The sequence below is a fragment of the Aulonocara stuartgranti genome (assembly GCF_965226115.1).
Source record: "Aulonocara stuartgranti genome assembly, chromosome: 9".
Classification (NCBI taxonomy): Eukaryota; Metazoa; Chordata; class Actinopteri; order Cichliformes; family Cichlidae; genus Aulonocara; species Aulonocara stuartgranti.
In genome coordinates this window covers 6,133,144-6,155,109 of record NC_138960.1, presented here as the reverse complement: position 1 = coordinate 6,155,109, position 21,966 = coordinate 6,133,144, and the positions used below count along the sequence as shown (strand labels likewise).

Sequence of the window (21,966 nt, the reverse complement as noted above, 5' to 3'; positions counted from 1 at the left end):
TACAGACCGATTTCAAAATTATCGTTCATTGCTAAGATTTTCGAAAAGGTTGTGGCTAAGCAGCTTATAGCTGTTCTAGATGAATACAGCATTCTGGATAAATTCCAATCTGGCTTTCGTAGAGCTCACTCTACTGAAACTTCACTTCTTATAGTCTCCAACGACATTTTGATGAGATGTGATGCAGGAGAATGCTCCGTTCTGTTGATGTTGGACCTGACCTCCGCCTTTGATACTGTGGACCATCATATTCTGCTAGACAGGCTGAGACACTGGGTGGGTATATCAGGGGCTGCTTTCGACTGGTTTGAATCCTCTTTGCATGAACGATCCTTTTCTGTGGCTACCTCTAAGTACAGTTCCTCTTCTACTTTTCTTGCCTATGGTGTGCCACAAGGTTCAGTTTTGGGGCCTTTATTGTTCTTGCTGTATTTACTTTCTCTTCAACACTTATTGAGCACTTTTAAGGACATTTCGTATCACTGCTATGCAGATGATATTCAGTTATATATCTCCTTTAAGCCCCATGATGTTTCCAAGCTACAGATTTTGCATAAGTGCATAGACTCCATTAGATGTTGGATAGCTGGAAACTTTCTTCAACTAAATGAGGAGAATACTGAAGTCCTTGTTTGTGCTCCTAAAAATTTTGTACCAAGTGTTATGGAAAACTTGGGTCCACTTGCTACATTTGCCAAACCGTCTATCAGGAACCTTGGTGTTACTATTGACTCAGCTCTGACTTTAAATGCCCATGTAAAATCTCTGGTTCGCTCCTGTTTTTATCACTTGAGAAACATTGCTAAGCTGAGTCCCATTGTATCGCGCTCCAAATTAGAAATTGTCATTCATGCATTTGTTTCATCTCATCTGGATTATTGTAATTCTTTGTTTACTTGTTTATGTAAAGCCTCTTTGGGGCATCTGCAAGTTGTTCAGAATGTTGCTGCAGAGCTTCTGACCACATCCTCCAAGTACTCCCATGTCACACCCCTGCTGATTCAGCTGCACTGGCTCCTCGTTAAAATCAGAATCCACTTTAAGGTTTTGACCTTGACTTTCAGGGCTCTGCATAGACAAGCACCAACATACAGGGAGTGCAGAATTATTAGGCAAGTTGTATTTTTGAGGAATAATTTTATTATTGAACAACAACCATGTTCTCAATGAACCCAAAAACTCATTAATATCAAAGCTGAATGTTTTTGGAAGTAGTTTTTAGTTTGTTTTTAGTTTTAGCTATTTTAGGGGGATATCTGTGTGTGCAGGTGACTATTACTGTGCATAATTATTAGGCAACTTAACAAAAAACAAATATATACCCATTTCAATTATTTGATGGGTCCATCCATCTGGCCCATCAAGACTCACTCTCATTTCATCAGTCCATAAAACCTTAGAAAAATCAGTCTTGAGATATTTCTTGGCCCAGTCTTGACGTTTCAGCTTGTGTGTCTTGTTCAGTGGTGGTCGTCTTTCAGCCTTTCTTACCTTGGCCATGTCTCTGAGTATTGCACACCTTGTGCTTTTGGGCACTCCAGTGATGTTGCAGCTCTGAAATATGGCCAAACTGGTGGCAAGTGGCATCTTGGCAGCTGCACGCTTGACTTTTCTCAGTTCATGGGCAGTTATTTTGCGCCTTGGTTTTTCCACACGCTTCTTGCGACCCTGTTGACTATTTTGAATGAAACGCTTGATTGTTCGATGATCACGCTTCAGAAGCTTTGCAATTTTGAGACTGCTGCATCCCTCTGCAAGATATCTCACTATTTTTGAATTTTCTGAGCCTGTCAAGTCCTTCTTTTGACCCATTTTGCCAAAGGAAAGGACGTTGCCTAATAATTATGCACACCTGATATAGGGTGTTGATGTCATTAGACCACACCCCTTCTCATTACAGAGATGCACATCACCTAATATGCTTAATTGGTAGTAGGCTTTCGAGCCTATACAGCTTGGAGTAAGACAACATGCATGAAGAGGATGATGTGGACAAAATACTCATTTGCCTAATAATTCTGCACTCCCTGTATATAAGTGAACTTTTACATCTATACATTCCCAGCAGGTCCCTGAGGTCATGTGACCAGGGCTTGCTTGCTGTCCAACACACGAGGCTGAAAACAAAAGGCGACAAAGCTTTTGGAACTGTGGCCCCCAGATTGTGGAACTCTCTCCCTTTGAGCCTGAGATCTGTGGACTCCGTGGTTGCTTTTAAAAAACACCTAAAAGCTCATCTTTTTAAACTTGCTTTTGGTTGATTTTTATTTTTAGGTTTTAGCTCCTGTGAAGCACTTTGTGATTTTTATCTTGAAAGGTGCTATATAAATAAAATTTTACTTTTACTTTTTACTTCAACTGATCACACATATCCACACATGTGCATTAGCAATAACACTAAGTGCATTACTCTTTTCTGGCATCGTTGCATTATACTCAACTGTATATAGCATTAATATTCTATTTTATTCTATTTTATTCGATTGTATATAGTATTTTATTTTATTCTATTGTGTACAGTAACTTATTGATATCTTATTCCAGTGTTTTTCTCTAATTTTTCTATGCAACTTTGCACTGTCCACTGCTGTAACAAAACAAATTTCCCAAACGTGGGACTAATAAAGGTTATCTTAAACCTTAATTTACTCGTTTGGGATGGTGAAGGATATATCCATTTATTTTCTGGTGACTGTACGTGCACGTCTGACACTATGTGTTGGAGTGGAAGGATCGGTCACATATCAATCAGAAGGATTTATGTATGGTCTGCGGCACTTTTTGTATATAGTGTCTTCCTTTCCCCACCCTCTCCTTTACAGATGTATCATTATACAATGCCAGAACTCGACTAGCACTAGTAAAACATCATAGATATGAAGTGGTCCGTTTTCAAACATACAAAAATTACAAATTAATAGCTTCATATCTATATATATATATATCTATACATTAGGGGTGCAACGATACTTGTATCGATATTGAACCGTTCGATACAGTGCTTTCGGTTCGGTACACATATGTATCGAACAATACAAAATTTTTAATTTATTTTATCAACTTTCCTTCTGACGATGCTGTCTGTGTTGAGCGCTCAGTGGATCTGCGCTCGACAGTGCAGCCTAGGCGGAGTAGTCGAACGCAGATTCACTGAGCGCAGGGCAAGCTAGTGAGAAAGAAGTTAAGCTCTCCTTGCAACATGGCAAATTGAACCTCCCCCACCCTCATTCAGATCTGGCGTTTGGAACTATTTTGGTTTTCACGTGAAGTATGACCCTGAAGGTATAAGCTTGTGTTTTACTTTAGTCATGGACTAAAGTAAAACAGTATGTTGGATGTGCCACGCAATGCTCAATTACATGGGTGGGAGCTAGTGTGTTAGCGCAGTTAGCTCGTTAACGTGTTGCCTGTCCAGCCCCATGCACGGGCGATCTGCGGTAGCTCGTTAACGGAGATTTGCCGTGTTGTGGCGTTAATGTCATTTCAACGAGATTAACGCTGACAGCACTAGTGGGAACACAACGAATATGACAAGTGGAAGCAGACAAAAACAACAAGCAGGCATGCTACAAGCTTTACCCGAGTCATTTAGACAGCCGTTAGCACATGATTCTCCCTATGGGGACCTGATATGTTTAATATGCTGCTGAGAATATAGCCCAGAAGAAGCGGATAGTATAGCTTTTATTTTGGAAAGAGCCATTTCTCTGTAATAAACTCTCTTTTCCAAAGATGAGTGATTCCTCAATCAGATACAGGGCTCGCAATATCGCTAGCCCGACGTCCCGGGGCTAGCGATTTTTCCAGTCGGGCTACCAAAATCTATCTCTGCCCTGCCCGTCGGCCTATCGTAGGAAGGAAAAATATATGTCAATGCTTTTGCATTCTTTCGGAAATGTAGCTGGGTAATTATGTCATTGGCATCGATGAGCCACTGTCAATATGTGACATATTGAAATCGCGTTTGAATTTGCGCTTGTTTTTTGCTTTCACTTTGCAATCGCGCGAACTGTGTATAGAGAGCGTCAGCACTGATTGGTGAGTGATGATAATTTGCGCACCAATTCCTCTGACATCGTCTTATCAATCGTTAGCTTACTATGCAAACATGACAAGTGAAATCTCCCGCAGCTTAAACATATGAGAGGTTGATCGCGCAGAGAATCGCTGAGCGTTATGTGAGTGCGTGAGTAAGAGCAGCAGGATATATATTTTAGTTCTGCTGAGCCAAATAAGACAGGTCAGGGTGAAGAAGTGACAGCCAAAGAAAAGCTTACCACAAAACGGAAAAGTTATGACAAATCAGGCTATAGGGCAAAAAGAAAGTGCAGCTTTATGGTTTCATGGACAAAAGAATTTCTGTGGCTGCATTATGACGAGCTAAATAACCAGGGCTGCACATAAGTGGTCCGATAATAAGTTGCAACGCGCGTTTGCATACATAAGATTTTCAGGAGGAGGACAGACATTTGTTTAGAACTCTTAAAGATGTCAAAGAAGCTCCTTTAAGCAATTACTTTGGTGTTCCTCCACCTCCAAAGAAATGTCAGAAGGAGTCCGAACCACAAAAGAAGCACGTATTCTCGGAAAAGTGGTTGCAGGAGGTGAGCTGGCTTCAAACAAATGATGAACGCACAGAGATGTGGTGCGGAATGTGCCGTGAAAATTTAATAAATGACAAATTAAAAAGGCATGAATATTTTTTTTTGAATCGAAAAAATATCGAACCGTGACACCAAAGTATCGAACCGAACCGTGAATTTTGTGTATCGTTGCACCCCTAATATATATATATATGTAATATATATGTAATCGGAGCACTAGGTGCGGTGACTCCCAAGCTAGGCGAGTGGCTCCAGCAGATCCCGGGAATAACATCGGAGATCTCTGTCCAGAAGAGCGCAGTCCTGGGAACAGCTAAGATACTGCGCAGGACCCTCAAGCTCCCAGGCCTCTGGTAGAGGACCCGAGCTTGAAGGATAAACCGCCCGCAGGGGCGTGCTGGGTGTATATATATATATGTATATATATACACACACACATACGTGCATGTATATACATATATATTAAATGTACAGAGATCAGCAGTATGAACAGTGACGTCACTAGCCGTGTCTGGGTCTAAACTCCGCTGCAGGTCCATATATCAAACGATCACTATGGCATTACTGAGAGTTGAAAAACTGTCTAAAGTCTTTCATCTTTAATAAAATGATCAGCGTTCTGCTCTACCAGGTATAACAATTGAGTTTAACATCCAGGCATCCATGAAAACGGAATTTATGACATTTAAAAGAGTTAGAAGTTAGCAGGGAGTTAGCTCGCTAGCTTCTATCTGAATACAATATAGCATGTCCTGACTGCGGGGTTTTGGAAACAAATTAAAACGTACAGCTCTGTTATCACTTCCAGCATAAATGAAGACAGAAAACTAAACAGCAGTGACGTTTGTAGGGTTACTGAAGTTGGGCTAGCTGGTATATAATGATGTGCTACGTGACCGCTAGCGACACAGCTATGTTAGCATAATATAAACAAGCTAACTTTTTTTCCACTCGATAAAAGTTACCGTGAGTGTTCTCGGTGGTCAGGAACAAATGTAATCGCATGGCAGGATGCTGTAAAAGGACCAAACTTCAGCCAGGAGAACAACTGAGATAATCCATCCACAATACGAGGTTAGTCATTCATATACTGCTGCATGGGCTGGGCTGTAGTTACATCCTAAGGTTTTAAAAACTGAGCTTAAATAAATGATTAGCGGTAATAAAAGCCGAGGGAGGTCAACAGTGATCACTGACTGGTTTAGGAGCTTTTTGAGATCAAATAGAAGAAAATACATAACATTAAACATGTTAACAACACAAAAGCCATATTAAACACAGACTACTTTAGACCCGGAAGTAGGATTCGTCGCGTCATCACTGAACAACCGGATAGCTGTTCTCTTTACCCTTGATTTGTTTATTTATATAGTTTTGTTTATTTAAACTGCTTTTTAAAGCATCCTTGGAATTCTTGAAAGGCGTTATAAAAATCTACTTTATTATAAGTACAATAATAGTAATTTTGTTTATTATTAAAAGGTTATATTTTGTCATTCTCATCATTTTGGTGTGTTTTAAACTTTGGAAATAAATTTAAATTAATGTAAAAAAAAATGTATAATTAAACTGTGTTCAGTACAAATCATTTTTATGCCTCATTTGATGATCGCCAAATAATTAGAAAGCAAACTGAACCATGGTCATTGTCATCATTATGATGGGCAGTAGCATCCTCTCAACAATTAACTTTTAGTTTAGCCTGTAATTAATACCACCTCCTTAGGTGCTATTGAATCTTTAATGATATAACTGTGTTTTACTCAATGTCTCTGTCTTACACAGATGATTTTGTTCTGATTTTGTCATTATTACGTTCATAGTAATAGCAATGGAAGTAATAATGACATTTGAACATTAATCTCTCATACTGGGACAGAGCAATGAATCAGTTTTTCATTTGTTCTCTTTAAAGACTCCCTCCTCGTATTTAATTCCCCCTTTTTCTGCCTCCCAACAAGCATATTAAAATGATAAATGAGGGGTAGATGTGAGGTGGGGCTTTAGACTACATTGTTTAAAGGGAGAATTAAGGAATGGAAGAGGGTGTTGATTGCCGCTTACTAAATGCGTATGTTTTTGTGTTTCGAATTATGTATTATCTCCTTTCTAAGGTCTCATGTTTTCATTTTATATTCTGTATTCAACTATACCTTTTAAAAATGAAAGAGAAAGATGCTCAGTGATTTATAGAATTGCTTAAATATCACAATTAATTTAAGAAGCCAACCCTTGCCACTAGTCTAACAACCAAACCCCTGTTTGTGAAAACACTGTTAAGACAAGCTCTGTAATGGGGTGGCATGCTGTTGTTAGTATTGATGCCTCGCAGACACAAGGTTCCTGGTTCAAATTCATGGGGCAGGTGCACCCTCTTCAATGGAGTTTGAATATCTGATATAAAGTGTAGGAAACACATATGCAAGTCCCACACATTCAAGCTTTCCTACCACTGGCGTGAATCCAGTTCAGTGAGTTTAAATAGATACACTGAACAAAAATATAAACGCAACACTTTTGTTTTTGCTCCCATTCCCCATGGGATGGACGTAGAGACCTAAAATTCATTCCAGATACACAATATAACCATCCCTCCCAAACAGTGGTCACAAATCAGTCCAAATGTGTGGTAGTGGGCACATCTGCTATATTGAGATAATCCATCCCACCTCACAGGTGTGCCACATCAGGATGCTGATCTGACATCATGAGTAGTGCACAGGTGTACCTCAGACTGCCCACAACAAAAGGCCACCCTGGAATGTGCAGTTTTTTGCGCTATTGGGGGTCTGGGGACCCAGAACCGGTCAGTATCTGGTGTGACCACCATTTGCCTCATGCAGTGCAACACATCGTCGCATGGAGTCTATCAGATTGTCAATTGTGGCCTGTGGAATGTTGGTCCACTCCACTTCAATGGCTGTGCGAGGTTGTTGGATATTCGTGGGAACTGGTACACGCTGTCGTATACGCCGGTCAAGCACATCCCGAACATGCTCAATGGGTGACATGTCCGGTGAGTATGCTGGCCATGCAAGAACTGGGACATTCTCAGCTGCCATCTGCCCTGAACAATGTGAACCATGATTCATCGGTGAAGCGCACACCTCTCCAACGTGCCAGACGCCATCGAATGTGAGCATTTGCCCACACAAGTCTGTTACGGCGACGAGCTGGAGTCAGGTCAAGACCCCGATGAGGACGACGGGCATGCAGTTGAGCGTCCCTGAGACGGTTTCTGACAGTTTGTGCAGAAATTGTTTGGTTGTGCAAACCAATTGTTCCAGCAGCTGTCTGGGTGGCTGGTCTCAGACGATCTTGGAGGTGAACCTGCTGGATGTGGAGGTCCTGGGCTGGTGTGGTTACACGAGGTCTGCGGTGGTGAGGCCGGTTGGATGTGCTGCCATATTCTCTGAAACGCCTGTGGAGACGGCTTATGGTTGAGAAATGAACATTCAATGCACGGGCGACAGATCTGGTTGACATTCCTGCTGTCAGCATGCCAATTGCACGCTCCCTCATTGCTTGTGGCATCTGTGGCATTTTGCTGTGAGACAAAACTGCACATTCCAGGGTGGCCTTTTGTTGTGGGCAGTCTGAGGTACACCTGTGCACTACTCATGATGTCAGATCAGCATCCTGATGTGGCACACCTGTGAGGTGGGATGGATTATCTCAATATAGCAGATGTGCCCACTACCACACATTTGGACTGATTTGTGACCACTGTTTGGGAGGGATGGTTATATTGTGTATCTGGAATGAATTTTAGGTCTCTACGTCCATCCCATGGGGAATGGGAGCAAAAACAAAAGTGTTGCATTTATATTTTTGTTCAGTGTATTTTTGTGTGCGAGTGCTAATTAATCATGAATAAATATTAATAATTATAAATGGTAGATGTGAACATGTTTTCATTATATTGAAGTGAGGACAGCATTTAGCACTTGTAATGGTTTTATGTGGTTATACAATAAACCCCAACAATTCCAGAACATCCTTGCATTTTTTGAAATAGTAAGAACAATAAGTATGTTATCTTTTTATCTCTTAGATAAAATAGGACACATGCTATTATGTGATAAGAGACATTTTTCTCCCAAAAAAGTGTTGTAAAACCTTAAAAAAAATCCACTCTCCCCAAGCTCTGAAACATTTGTTAAACATTAATTATATCTTTTTAAAATGTCATATTGGCTATTTATATATTCTAAACAGATCTGTATTTCTAAATTTTGGTCGCCATATAAATGTTAGTTTTAAAGTGCATACATCTATAATAGGAAATAAATTGCATAACTTAGACCTTTATGGCAAACATTTATGCTACTCTAACCAAGCAAACAAAGTAGTTTTCACTACAAGCCACATTGGGGCTACTTGGGGTTGGGGATGTGTTGTCCAAGGACACTTTAACATGTGGACTGGAGGAGCTGACTGGATTAAACCACCGACCTGCACATAGATTGCATATGAATCTTATTAGTCCTGGTCTAATTGCTGTGATTTGCGTTGGTTTGATGTCTTTTCGACCTCTAGTGGCCCATGCTGGGCTATGGCTTGTCCATTAATCACATATAAATGGTTGTCACAGGTGGATTCACTGCTCATCTAACATTGCCAGTTGCTGTCAACTATTTGACAAATGGAAAAGGCTTGGGGAGCAGGAAGATAGGAAGGTGACTAGGGACCTAGGATTTTGAGCAGAAGATGCAGTAATCATCTTCCATATAATTTAATATTCAAGTTCTGTGTTTACAATATATCATTCTACATCCATACATCAACTTAACAAAGTCTTAGTAAATACATAGTATCAATTTTTTTTCTAAATCAAGCAATAAATCTTACATAATTACATTTTTATACACAAAGTACTTTCCAGATGGCTGATTTGGCCACAAAATGAAAGTTACGTAAATGACCAATTATGTGTGAAAAACAAGCACATGCTGCAAAAGACATGCAGCAAGATTCCTCAGCTGTGAGTGACCAATGACTGTTGGGTCAGGTCTGGTCAGTGGTCTGAAAAGTGAGTTTATTGGAAGTACTTACGTTTTTTTAATGTATTTTTTTCAGGAGCAACTAGCCCCTGAAAAGTGAGTTTAAATTTTACTTTACAGCTTTCTATATGTTCACCCATCTTAATTATTAACATACTAATAATATTTGTATTTTAAGTTTTAAAACAAAATAAATCCCAATTAAAAAAATGTCCCCAAAACAGACAAAAATTAAATGGTAAATGGCCTGTATTTATATAGCGCTTTACTAGTCCCTAAGGACCCCAAAGCGCTCTACATTGTAGCCACAGCCACCCTGGGGCGCACTGACGGAGGCGAGGCTGCCGGACACTGGCGCCACCAGTAGGCAACGGGTGAAGTGTCTTGCCCACGGACACAACGACCGAGACTGTCCAAGCCGGGGCTCGAACCGGCAACCTTCCGATTACAAGGCGAACTGCCAACTCTTGAGCAACGATCGCCCGCAATTAATGAAGTGTAAACCCAATATTGTCATGATCCTGGGCCATGTTGGCCCAGTATTCGCAGTTTTCATGTATTTTGTTCCTTATTTAGGCCATGCTTCCTGGGTTGCCCTGTTACGTTGTTCCTTATGTGTGTTCCCCTTGTGACTCTTACCCCCTGTGTGCCCCTCTGTGTATTTGTGAGCCCTCGTCTCTCCTTGTGTTTTATTCCATGTTTCCCCAGCCTGTTATGTCTGTGTTCTCCCCGTGCTCTCTCTCCTCCTGTCTGAACCTCTGTACTTCCTGTTTTACTTTGCCCGTCTCCCGTCAGTGTTGCGTTCACTCCTGCCGTGTCATGTTATGATTATCAGTGTCACCTGTGTTCCCCGTGTGCTCCCACTTCCCTCGTTAACCCTCTGTGTATTTATGTCTGCGTCTCCCTCAGTTCTGTGTCGCGTTCTCCCTCATGCTGTGTGTGATTCTCCCTGTGTTTCTTGGTGAGCTTTATATTTAGTTTTTCCCAGTTTAGTTTTGTATTACTCGTGATCTGTCTTTCCAGCAAGAAAGCTGTGCTCTCTGAGTTTATTCCCCGTGTCCCCGTGAGTTAGCATTTGGGTCCTCTCCTGCCTGCCACACAGCCGAATCATGACAAATATTGCTTATTTCCAAAGAAATGAAGAGTCTTTAATTTTTATGGTAATTTATTGTAATAACAAGCCATAAAAACACATTAAACAAAAGTTATAAATTGAAATGCATGTATTTGATGCCCAAGCAAAACATGATTTAGTACTTGGTGAAGAAACCCTTGTCGACAAGGACAATCATGAGACATTTCTTGCAGTTATTCACAAGGTTTGCTCACCTCTCCGGGGTGATTTTTATAGAATTTGTCTAAATCCATTAGGTTTCTTGGCTGCCATTTGGTAACTCTCAACATTTTCTATAGGATTGAGGTCTGGAGACTAACTAGGACACTCCATCTTGATCTTAATGGACTTGTCTAGCCTATGTTTTATTGCCTTGGTGGTATCTTTTAGGTCATTGTCATGCTGGAAGACTTATGCTCAGCCCATCTTCAGTCTTCTTACTGAGCGAAGGACGTTATTGTGGAAGATTTTATGGTACACATCCCTGTCCATTGGCTCCTTAGTGAGATAAAGTTGTACCCATACCCTCACCAGAACTTCCTTTAATATTATTAACAAGGTCTTCACATCTAGTTTTGGGCGATCCACCCCAGTTCTGATGATCATCCTTGCAACATGAACAAGAACTTTCATGGAGCTCCAGATAATAACAGCATGTCTGTGCTTGTCTTGTTAGGCCGCAGTGCAGTGTTTATTCTCTGTAATAAAATTCTGTGAAACTAAGATAAACCATGGGTTTAAATACACTGAGGTAATGAGGGAAGACAAAAAAGGTGGGGAAAACAAACACAACTTAAACCAATCATGGTGGACAAGACAAAAGACGTAATTAAAATTGAAAGAAGTAAAACTAAATACAATACACAAAATAAAACTCAACACGTATAGCCCATGAACATCTAACACGCGGAATACACAATCCAACTAATATTATTTGTAACTAACTCAGTTTGGGGTGCCTATGGCTGTGGAGGAAGAGCAGGAGATAGAGCAGGTCATCTACTAATTTGAATATCTGAGGTTTGATCTCTGGCTATTCTGGTCTGCATGCCAAAGTATCCTTGGACTAGATACTGAACTCTAAGTTGCTCCTGATATGCTTATCAGTGTGAACTGGCTCAATCTGATGTGTTATGGCGGAAAGAGATTGACCATTCAATGCTATTACTGCCATCGAGAATAGAAGGTGAATAATGATACTAGGCTGTTTCACTAACTGCTCATCCAAACGATGTTATCTGTTGTCCAGTTCTGCACTGGACTCTAGCAACACAAGAAGAAGAAAGGCTATGTGTATTGATTGAAATAATGGTGACCAGGCGCTGCATGGGTGTTTTCATTTTCTCAGGGGAGGTTACCCAACCACTCCACACTCTCCTCTCCTACTGGCAGGTGCTGTCTTTTGGCCAAATTAGGCAGGACACAATGAAGTGGCCAACTGTTTCCAATATATACAGAGTTTGGCCTCAATCCTCTGCCGCCACTCCTCCGATGTTAATTTCGCATGACTGTGCTGCATGGACTCCCCACACTGGTCACATGGGGGGAGCTTGATGCAGAGGCTGATGGGTAGGAAGCAGAGTACGACTAGTCCTATAAAAAACAGTAGGGGAACTTTGCCTCTCCACTAGATCAAATTCAGGGCTTAGGGTCATTTCAACAATCTTGAGTGTACCAGTGAACCAACTGGTCCACCTCCTGTCTGTACATGGACTTGTCATCATTCTGGGTCAGATCAGTGATGGTGATGTCATCTGCAAACTTCTATAACAGATGGTTCTCCTGAAGTGCAGTGAATTGCATAGAGGGAGAAGAACAGTGGAAAGAGAACCCACACCTGGGGGAGGCCATTACTGATGATCTGTGTGTCAGATGTGATGCTCTTCTGTCTTACCTGCTGCTGCCTGTCTGTCAGGAAGCTGGTGATCCAAAGCTAGTGACAGGTGGAGGTGAGCACAGTAAGCTGGGTGAGTTTCTGGTAAAGGATATGTGGGATACAGTGTTGAAAGACGAGTTGAATTCCACAAACAGGATCCCGACGTATTCCCCGATTGGTTGAGATGATGCAGGATATAGTGTAGTCCCATATTGACTACATCCTCGGCCGACCTGTTTGCCCAATAGGCAAACTGCAGTGGGTCATCTATCATGTCTGAAATCTGCTTCTCCCGCTCAATAAGCTGACTTCTCAACTTCCCTGTCTGAACCACCAGATCTGTCCATTGTTACCCCATGTCTGTAGAAAGGACCTAGTTCTCTCACTCCTTCCACACAGACCCTATGATTGTGCCATAGATCTCCTTCCTGGGGCCCCTTTGCCTACCAGCCCCTCTACAGTCTCTCCAAACCAGAGCGGGAGGCAATGGAGAAGTACATAACTAACTCTCTTGCCACAGTAAAATTCGCCCCTCATGCTCTACCTTTACGGGGAGGATGAGTGGTTTTTCTTTGTGGAAAAAAAAGATAAAACTCTGCTCCCATGCATTGATTACCGTGCATCAAACAAAATTAGAGTTAAAAACAAATACATTTTGCCATTACTTACCTCTTCTTTCAAGCTGTTACAGGATGCCATCATTTTTACCAAACTGGATCTCCAGAGTACTTGCCATCTAGTGAGGATATGGGAGGGGGACGAGTGGAAGACAGCCTTCAATACACATCTCAGACATTTTGAGTAACTTGTTATGCCTTTTGGTTTAACAAAAGCTCCTGCTGTCTTCCAGTTGTTGCTGAACAATGTTTGTTGGGATTTGATCTGGGATTTCGTTTGGTGTATCTTGATGATATTCTCATATTTAGATCTGTTCAGGAACACAAGATCCATGTCAGACAAGTCCTGCAAGATCGCTTGGAAAACAAACTGTTCATGAAGGGTGAGAGACACCCTTAACAACAGACATAGTCTCATTTCGTTATGTAATTGAGAAGAAACAACTCAAATGTGATCCTGCCAAGATTCAGGCAGTAGTGAACAGGCCTGGTCCGTCACATAGAAAACAGTTGGAGAGCTTTTTTTTGCAAACTTCTACCATTGTTTGTTAAAGAGTTCAGAAGGATAGCTCTCCCCCCTATCCAGTCTTACCTCTCCCAAAAATGCTGTTCTAGTCGACTCATCCCACCAGTTTATCAAAGCAGTGGATGCCTTGGATACCAGACTTGGAGCAGTAGCAACAGGTAAATGGTAAGCTGCAGCCATGTGCCTTCTTTTCACGTCATTTCTCCCCTGTAGAGAAAAGCTATGATATTGGTGACCATGAATTTCTAGACGTAAAACTAGTCCAATTGAAGTATTGGCTTAAGGGGGCAGAACCGGACCATGATAATAGACTCCACATTTGGTGGAATCCCATATGGAAAAGATATATATAAATCTTATAAAGTTTTTATCTGTCTTGTATGAAACTTGTATGAAAAGCATACAAGAGTGAAAACACATATAAGATCCCTTGAAAAATTATATAATGAAACTTGTATGTTTTGTATATTTACTAAAAAAATATATGAAAGTAATGAGAAAGTGGCCACTTGCATGAGTAAATCATATATGTTTTTACTATTTCTTTTCCATATGGGATGTTCCCACGTCAGTCTGTTCCCAGGTAATTCAATGGGACCATGCTGGGTCAAATTCACATATCACCCTGGAGTGAATCGCACAATTACCTTTCTTTTTTTTTTTCTCTTTCTTTCTTTCTTTCTTTTTTTTTGCCTGTCCCTTTTGGTTCTTTTGCCATCAGAATTATTGTCTAAAGGCAAAGAAAGATGTCCAACGGATTTACTTTACCAAATGGACCATTCCAGCCTTGCCATATTGGTCTATTTAATTCACCTTTGTTTTTATTGTTTATTTTATTTTATTTTCTCTTGCTAAACACGGGACAGACTTGACTGGGGAAACGAAAAGGGAGAAAGAAAGAGGGAAAGACAAATAGCGGGGAAGAGGAACGGTGATAAAGGGCAAAAAACAAAAACCAACAAACAAACAGACAAAAAATACATATATCAATCGCCTGGATCACCTGTTGAGAAAGAAAAAAGAGAAAATAAGCAAAAAAAAAGAGAGCAATATAATAAACAACATCATCACGATGATCTATGTGAATATAACAGTAAATACTAAATATTGAATATTATTGTTCAGCACGTAAGATCGACAGCGCACAGTGTGCTTTGAGGTAGGAGCCAAAAAGGGTGTAGTTTGTGTGCTGAGTGCACTACTCAGCAACTCAGCAGCTGCGGAGCAGAAGCCAGGGGGGTTGCAGTGATGTGCCCGTGAGCTCTGCCGGGAGCCAGCTGTGCCAGAGTGACCGAGCCCCAGGTCGAGAGGCCGAGGGCACCCCACCCCCAAAGGGGCCCGAGCAAGCCCCAGGTTCCAGGCCCCGACAAGCAGCCACCAGGAGTGAGCCGGTGCGTACCTGGACGCCAATCCCCGGACACAAAGAACCACCAATGCACAATTACCTTTCTGCAAAAACTGTTCTGGTGGCTGTGCAAGGCACCACCTGGCACAGCCAGCTCACGTGGATCAAGTACACACACAATACCATGACCTCGTCCGCAACTGGCTATTCTCTGTTTGGACGGCCAAACAGCTGTTCAAAGCAACTGATATCCCAAAATCAGTCCAGGAGGGCACTGATGACTTATCTAGGAGTTCATAACAGAATCCAGAATAATATTTAAAGAACTGAAGGCCTCACAAGAGATTGGGTAAAAATGGCATCCATGGTGTTCTAAGGTAAAAAAAACACTGTTGGCGAAAAAGAAACAAAAACTCATCTCACATTTACCAAAAATAGATAGTAAATGGTCCAGTTCTAATATAGCTTGTTATAACGTTCTTATAATCCCTATGACTTTTAGGAAACTATCCTGTCGACTGAAAACATAAAATGTGAAAAGTTTGGATTCCGTTATATCTAGTGTAAAATTAATGCAGAATTCACAAAAAGAACATAATACCAACAGTCAGACATGGTTGTTGTGGTGTGATGGTCTGGGGCTACTTTGCTGATTCAGAACCTGAACAATTTATTGTAATTGATCGAACCATGAATTCTGCTCTCTTCCAGAGAATCCTGTCTGATCATGAGCTTGTGACCTACGGTTAAAGGTAACTTGGGTTAAGCAGCAGGACGATGTTTGGAAAAACACCAGCAATATCACCTCTGATTGACACAGAAGTTTTTCAAGTGGCCTGTTTAAAATCGGGAACCAAATTGGACAGAAATGCTTTGGTATGCCCTTAAACAAGTCATTCATGCTCAAAACCCTTCAACGTGGCTGAATTAAAGCAATTCTGCAAAGAAAAGTGGGCTAGATTTACCAACAATTCGGTTCAAGGGACAAAATAGGCCCTTTTAACTCTGATTATCTTTATCTGAAACATTTAAGTGCCACAAATATGCAAAAAAAAAAGCAACAACAAAAATCCCCAACAAAACCATAAGAAATCAAGAAGGTGCACTAATCACTAATTGAAAAACATTTCATTAAATGAAAAATAATAAAAACAAAGAAGACCATAGACTGTTGAGCAGCTAGACTCCTGCGATACTATTCCTCTCCAAGTCCAGCGATTGGTCTCCTTAGTTCTAAATGTTTGCATTTGGACTGTGGGAGGAACCGGAGTACCCAGATGAAACCTACACAAGCAAAGAGAGTGTCCAAACTGCACACAGGAACACCCCAGGGAGGATTCAAACCAACAGCTTTCTTGCTGTAAGTTGACAATGCAGTGCATCACTTATTGCTGAAATATTCTCAGATTTTGCAAAAGGTAAAAATAAATAGATAAAAGCACAGCAGTAATGTATTGTATTTATAGTATTTTAATGTTAAATGAAAGTAAAACTTTAATCTGTTCTATTTGCACTAGTATAGGGTGTAATCTACTCAGTGACAAGTGAAAAAAGCACAGAAATCAAAATGAATTAAACTGAAACAACTACCGACTTAAAGAGGTGAAAGAAAAACCTTGTGGCATTGACTGTCAAGCAACATTTGTCTCCCTAGCAGTTCCCCCTCTCTGAATCTCAGGAGGGATTTGTCAACTAAAAGAGTGACCATTAATCACAGAAAGGAGGTTGGAGCAGTGCATTTTAGAAGCAGAACATGACTATCCATTCATCTATAGCAAGATGGAGATACAAGTCACAGACCCTGAGTGCAAGTGCAAGGCCAAACATGGACAATCAGATGAAAGGCCAAAGCTAGGAAAAAAAAGAGTGAGTGTCAGCCAACATTTGAAGAATGATTGAATTTGTTTTCATGCAAATGTCTATTCAGCCCATCACACCAACCTATTACATTTAAGTCATACAAACATGGTGAAGACAGCCTTCTGAATTATAGAGAAACCATTGATCCCCTGGGACTTTCTATCAGGGTACTGGGTCTGAGAGTTTGTTTTGTATTTTTTGATTTCTTATGATGTATTGGAGAAATGTTAAGTTCTAGTGTTATTATTGTTATGTCTTAGTTAGGTTTTAGTCTTGTTAATGTTATCATCCATACTTCCTTTTTTATGAGTAATTTTCTGTTTCCTGTGTAAGTCTGTCATGTCCTTTATGTATGACTTTTAGTTTTGCCTGTTGTTCGTCCACCTTATGTGTTCCCATATTCCTCTTCTTGCGATCCATTTCATCTCCCCAATCTGTCACTTGTTTCATGTCTGCATGTTCCATGTTCTGTTGTCAGGCTTATGTTGTCACAGTCTACATCTCATTATGTTTCCTGTTTTATTTTGACAGTCTAGTGTTCCATGTTGAATGTGATTAATTTTGCTTATCCCTTGCCCCTTCCCTCATTACCCTTCTGTGTATTTAAGTCCTCTGTCTCCCTTTCTTCATTGTTGGGGCATATGTTTATCTCATGTGTCAGTTTTGGCCGGCGGTCATAGGTTCTGTCCAATAATATGACGCGAGACTGGAGTAAAAGACATCCATGGATTGGCACTTTATTAAAGAAGGAGCATGATAACAGCACAAAACACTAACCACAACTAAACAAAATGGCTTCCTTTTATACTCTACCTTTTCAGGTGAGTATCCGGAATAGCCCAAGTATGGGGGTTAACTAATCAACATGAAACATAACCCTCCACCCAAACAAACATACCATAACATTAAAGCACATCACAAACATATACATATTTCCAACACATACTATAAACAAACCAATAACATAAGCTTCACTCATTTCTATCTAAATTAAAACCCTCTTTAACCACACTCCCTAACCTGGCACACTGGTCTGCTCCAAGAGCTCTTAAACAGGTGATTGAGCCGCTTTCACTCTTTTGCTCCACATCCTGCAAGAAGCAACCAGGACAGGTGAGTACCTTTACAAGTTCTCATTTCACATATGTTTAGGTTATTGATAAATGATTAACTGCAAGCAGCTCTAACTTTGGCTCTTCTCCGACACAGGTAGGATGGCCAGTCCCACTGTCTCTTTTCTGTTACAAGCTGTCAATTTAATCGTATGTCAAATAACCTAATAAAAGACTCCATAAGAACTAATGTGTTTTCTTTATTACCGCATTTTAAATTCCCAATCCAACAATTTATTATTAACAATACCAACCAGGTAATGGAACCCCTGGTCTCCATTACATCATGTCCATGGATTTTCATGTCTCTTCAGGTCTCAGATTTTTTCATGCTCTTGTTATGGTTTCCTCACGTCTTGATTTTTGCATGCTCCTGTTCAGGTTCATGTCGTAGCTTCATTCTTAGTTCTACCTGTTCGAAGTTTAGGTTATCATTTAGTCTTTGCCTCTATTTGCCTTTGTTTTTTCACTAACAGCCTAAAAAAAGCCTTGGTTTTTGTTATACTTCAGTTTTACCTCCTGTGCATTCTGCTTTTCGGTCCACACCACAACACACCGGCTACTCAGCTGTGACACATTCCTGCAAAACCATCTATGGGCTTTACTCAAAATGATCTGAAAACGAGAAAATATCCAGTGAACAGAAATTTTGTGATCCTAGTGGTCGGAGGAGAATATTCAGACTGCTTCAGGGTAGGAAGGCAAGAAGGCAGCATTAAGTCAAATAACCATTTGTTACAACCAAGATATGCACACTATGCATGTATAACACGTGGCAACTTGAAGCAGAAGACTACAGTCAGTGACAGTTCTAAGAACAGGAGACTATGAGTACCATTTACACAGACTTGTCATCACTGAATGATCTAAAAACCTTTGGTTTGTTTGACGAGTCTTGATTTCTGCTCCAACATTTTGACGGCAGGGTTTGAAAGCATGGCTTCAATCTATATCCCTCTATTTCTGCAAGATTTGAATGGAAACTTGATAGCTGAAAATACTTTATGAGTTTTGTTTCTATTGAACTTGGACTGTACACACTTTGCGTACAAAGTGTGTTATAATTAAAAAATTGTGAAAGTTTGAGATTACATTCTACATTTACCCATACTTTTATTCATTAATTTATACTATGCATATCTCACATCCATTGAATTAAGAATCACCAGTTAATATAAAATACATGTCTTTGTACCTAAAGACAAAACCACATAGAAAGGCTCCATCTCACAGGTGGACCCCCACAACAGACTTTATTCACAAAAATCTGCACTTGTAAACTATTTTTTGTTCTTGACTTTTTCCTCCTATTTGTTTCCATGATCCTCAAACACGCACTTCAGTCCAATGTTGAAACCTCCAAGGCTTTTTTTTAAATTTTTTTTTTTTAATGTAAGTATTTGTTCAAGGTTCAAGGTTCTTTATTTGTCACATGCATAGTTATACAAGTATAACACACAGTGAAATGTAGCCTGACACGCTCCTCGACATGTGCAAAAATTTTGGTGGGGGGGGGGGGTGTAGAGGAAGAACATTATATATATATATATATATATATATATATATATATATATATATATATATATATATATATATATATATATATATATATAGGGGTGCAACGATATTCGTATCGATATTGAACCGTTCGATACAGTGCTTTCGATTCGGTACGCATATGTATCGAACAATACAATTTTTTTTCAATTTTTTTTTTTTCAATTTTTTTTTTTTTTTTTTTTTTTGTGTCCCGTTTGGATCTATAGCCATCAGAATTGTTGTCTTGAGGCCAAGAAAGATGCCAAGAGGATTTATTTTAAGTGGATCATCATATTGGTCCATTTGATTGACCTTTATTATAATTATGAATTTATTTTATTTTCAGTTGCAAACGGGACAGACATGACTGTGGGATAGGACAGGGGGAAAGAATGAAAGAAAGAGGGGGAGAGAAAGAAAGAAAACCAAAAGGGAGAAAAAAAAAAGAACAATACAAAATTTGTAATTTATTTTATCAACTTTCCTTCTGACGATGCTGTCTGTGTTGAGCGCTCAGTGAATCTGCATTTGACTACTCCGCCTAGGCTCGAGAGTGCAGCCTAGGCGGAGTAGTCGAACGCAGATTCACTGAGCACTCAACACAGACAGGATGGTCAGAAGGAAGAGCGCAGGGCAAGCTAGCGAGACAGAAGTGGACCTCCCCCACCCTCATTCAGATCTGGCGTTTGGAATTATTTTGGTTTTCATGTGACGTATGACCCTGAAGGTAAGCGAGTCATGGACTAAAGTAAAACAGTATGTTGGATGTGCCATGCAATGCTCAATTACATGGGTGGGAGCTAGTGTGTTAGCGCAGTTAGCTCGTTAACGTGTTGGCCGTCTAGCCCCTCTGTATAGGGTAGCTCGTTAACGGAGATTTGCCGTGTTGTGGCGTTAAGGTTATTTCAACGAGATTAACCTGAAAGCACTAGTGGGAACACAACGAATATGACTGCACATTTACACCGACATCATCCTAGTGCAAAGACAAAAACAAGCATGCATGCTACAAACTTTAGCCGAGTCATTTAGACAGCTGTTAGCACAGGATTCTCCTTATGGAGACCTGATATGTTTAATATGCTGCTGAGAATATAGCCCAGAAGAAGCGGATAGTATAGCTTTTATTTTGGAAAGAGACATTTCTCTGTAATAAACTCTCTTTTCCAAAGATGAGTGATTCCTCAATCAGATACAGGGCTCGCAATATCGCTAGCCCGACGTCCCGGGGCTATCTCTCCCCTGCCTGTCGGGCTATTGTAGGAAGGAAAAATATATGTCAATGCTTTTGCATTCTTTCAGAAATGTAGCTGGGTAATTATGTCATTGGGTGAGCCACTGTCAATATGTGACATATTGAAATCGTGTTTGAATTTGCGCTTGTTTTTTTGCTTTCACTTTGCAATCGCGCGAACTGTGTATAGAGAGCGACAGCACTGATCTGTGAGTGATGATAATTTGTGCACCAATTCCTCTGACATCGTCTTATTAATTGTTAGCTTACTATGCAAACATGACAAGTGAAATCTCCCGCAGCTTAAACATGTGAGAGGTTGATCGCGCAGAGAATCACTGAGCTTATGTGAGTGCGGCAGGATATATATTTCACTACGATGACCTGGATGATTGAGAACCTTCACAGACAGATATATATTTTAGTTCTGCTGAGTCAAATAAGACAGGTCAGGGTGAAGAAGTGACAGCCAAAGAAAAGCTTACCACAAAACGGAGAAGTTATGACAAATCAGACTATAAGGCAAAAAGAAAGTGCAGCTTTATGGTTTCATGGACAAAAGAATTTCTGTGGCTGCAATATGACGAGCTAAAAAACAACACGCACAAGGGTTAGGGTTAAATTTAAAAACTGTACTTTTGTGTTAAAATATATATTTATAATTTTAATAAATGACAAATTAAAAAGGCATGAACATTTTTTTTTGTATCGAAAAAATATCGAACCGTGACACCAAAGTATCGAACCGAACCGAACCGTGAATTTTGTGTATCGTTGCACCCCTAATATATATATATATATATATATATATATATATATTTGTTAAGTATTTGTTCACAATAGATAGATAGATAGATAGATATTTCATGCAGATGAAAGCAAGTTTGAAAATATTCAAGATAATGGTTATATACAAACTTTGACTCTCTGATATTCACTCACTTTCACTGCAGGAAATGTTTTCAGTTAGAAGCTGTCTATTTTAAAAGCCTTCTACTATTCTTAATACACAAAGACCCCCCACCCCCCATCTCCATCATCTATCATGTATGGTTGTGTCCATATGGAATCAGTATTTTAAAACTTCTTTATTGCTTACGGAATAGCAAGGAAATGGGTAGAGGACATTAGAGCAT

General features: G+C 40.1%; 1 protein-coding gene across 1 annotated transcript in view; it reads right to left on the bottom strand.

Moving 5' to 3' along the window:
* LOC309713922 (uncharacterized protein) overlaps positions 1 to 21,966 on the bottom strand; it is a 253,893-nt gene that overhangs the window by 10,156 nt on the left and 221,771 nt on the right. The window lies entirely within an intron of this gene.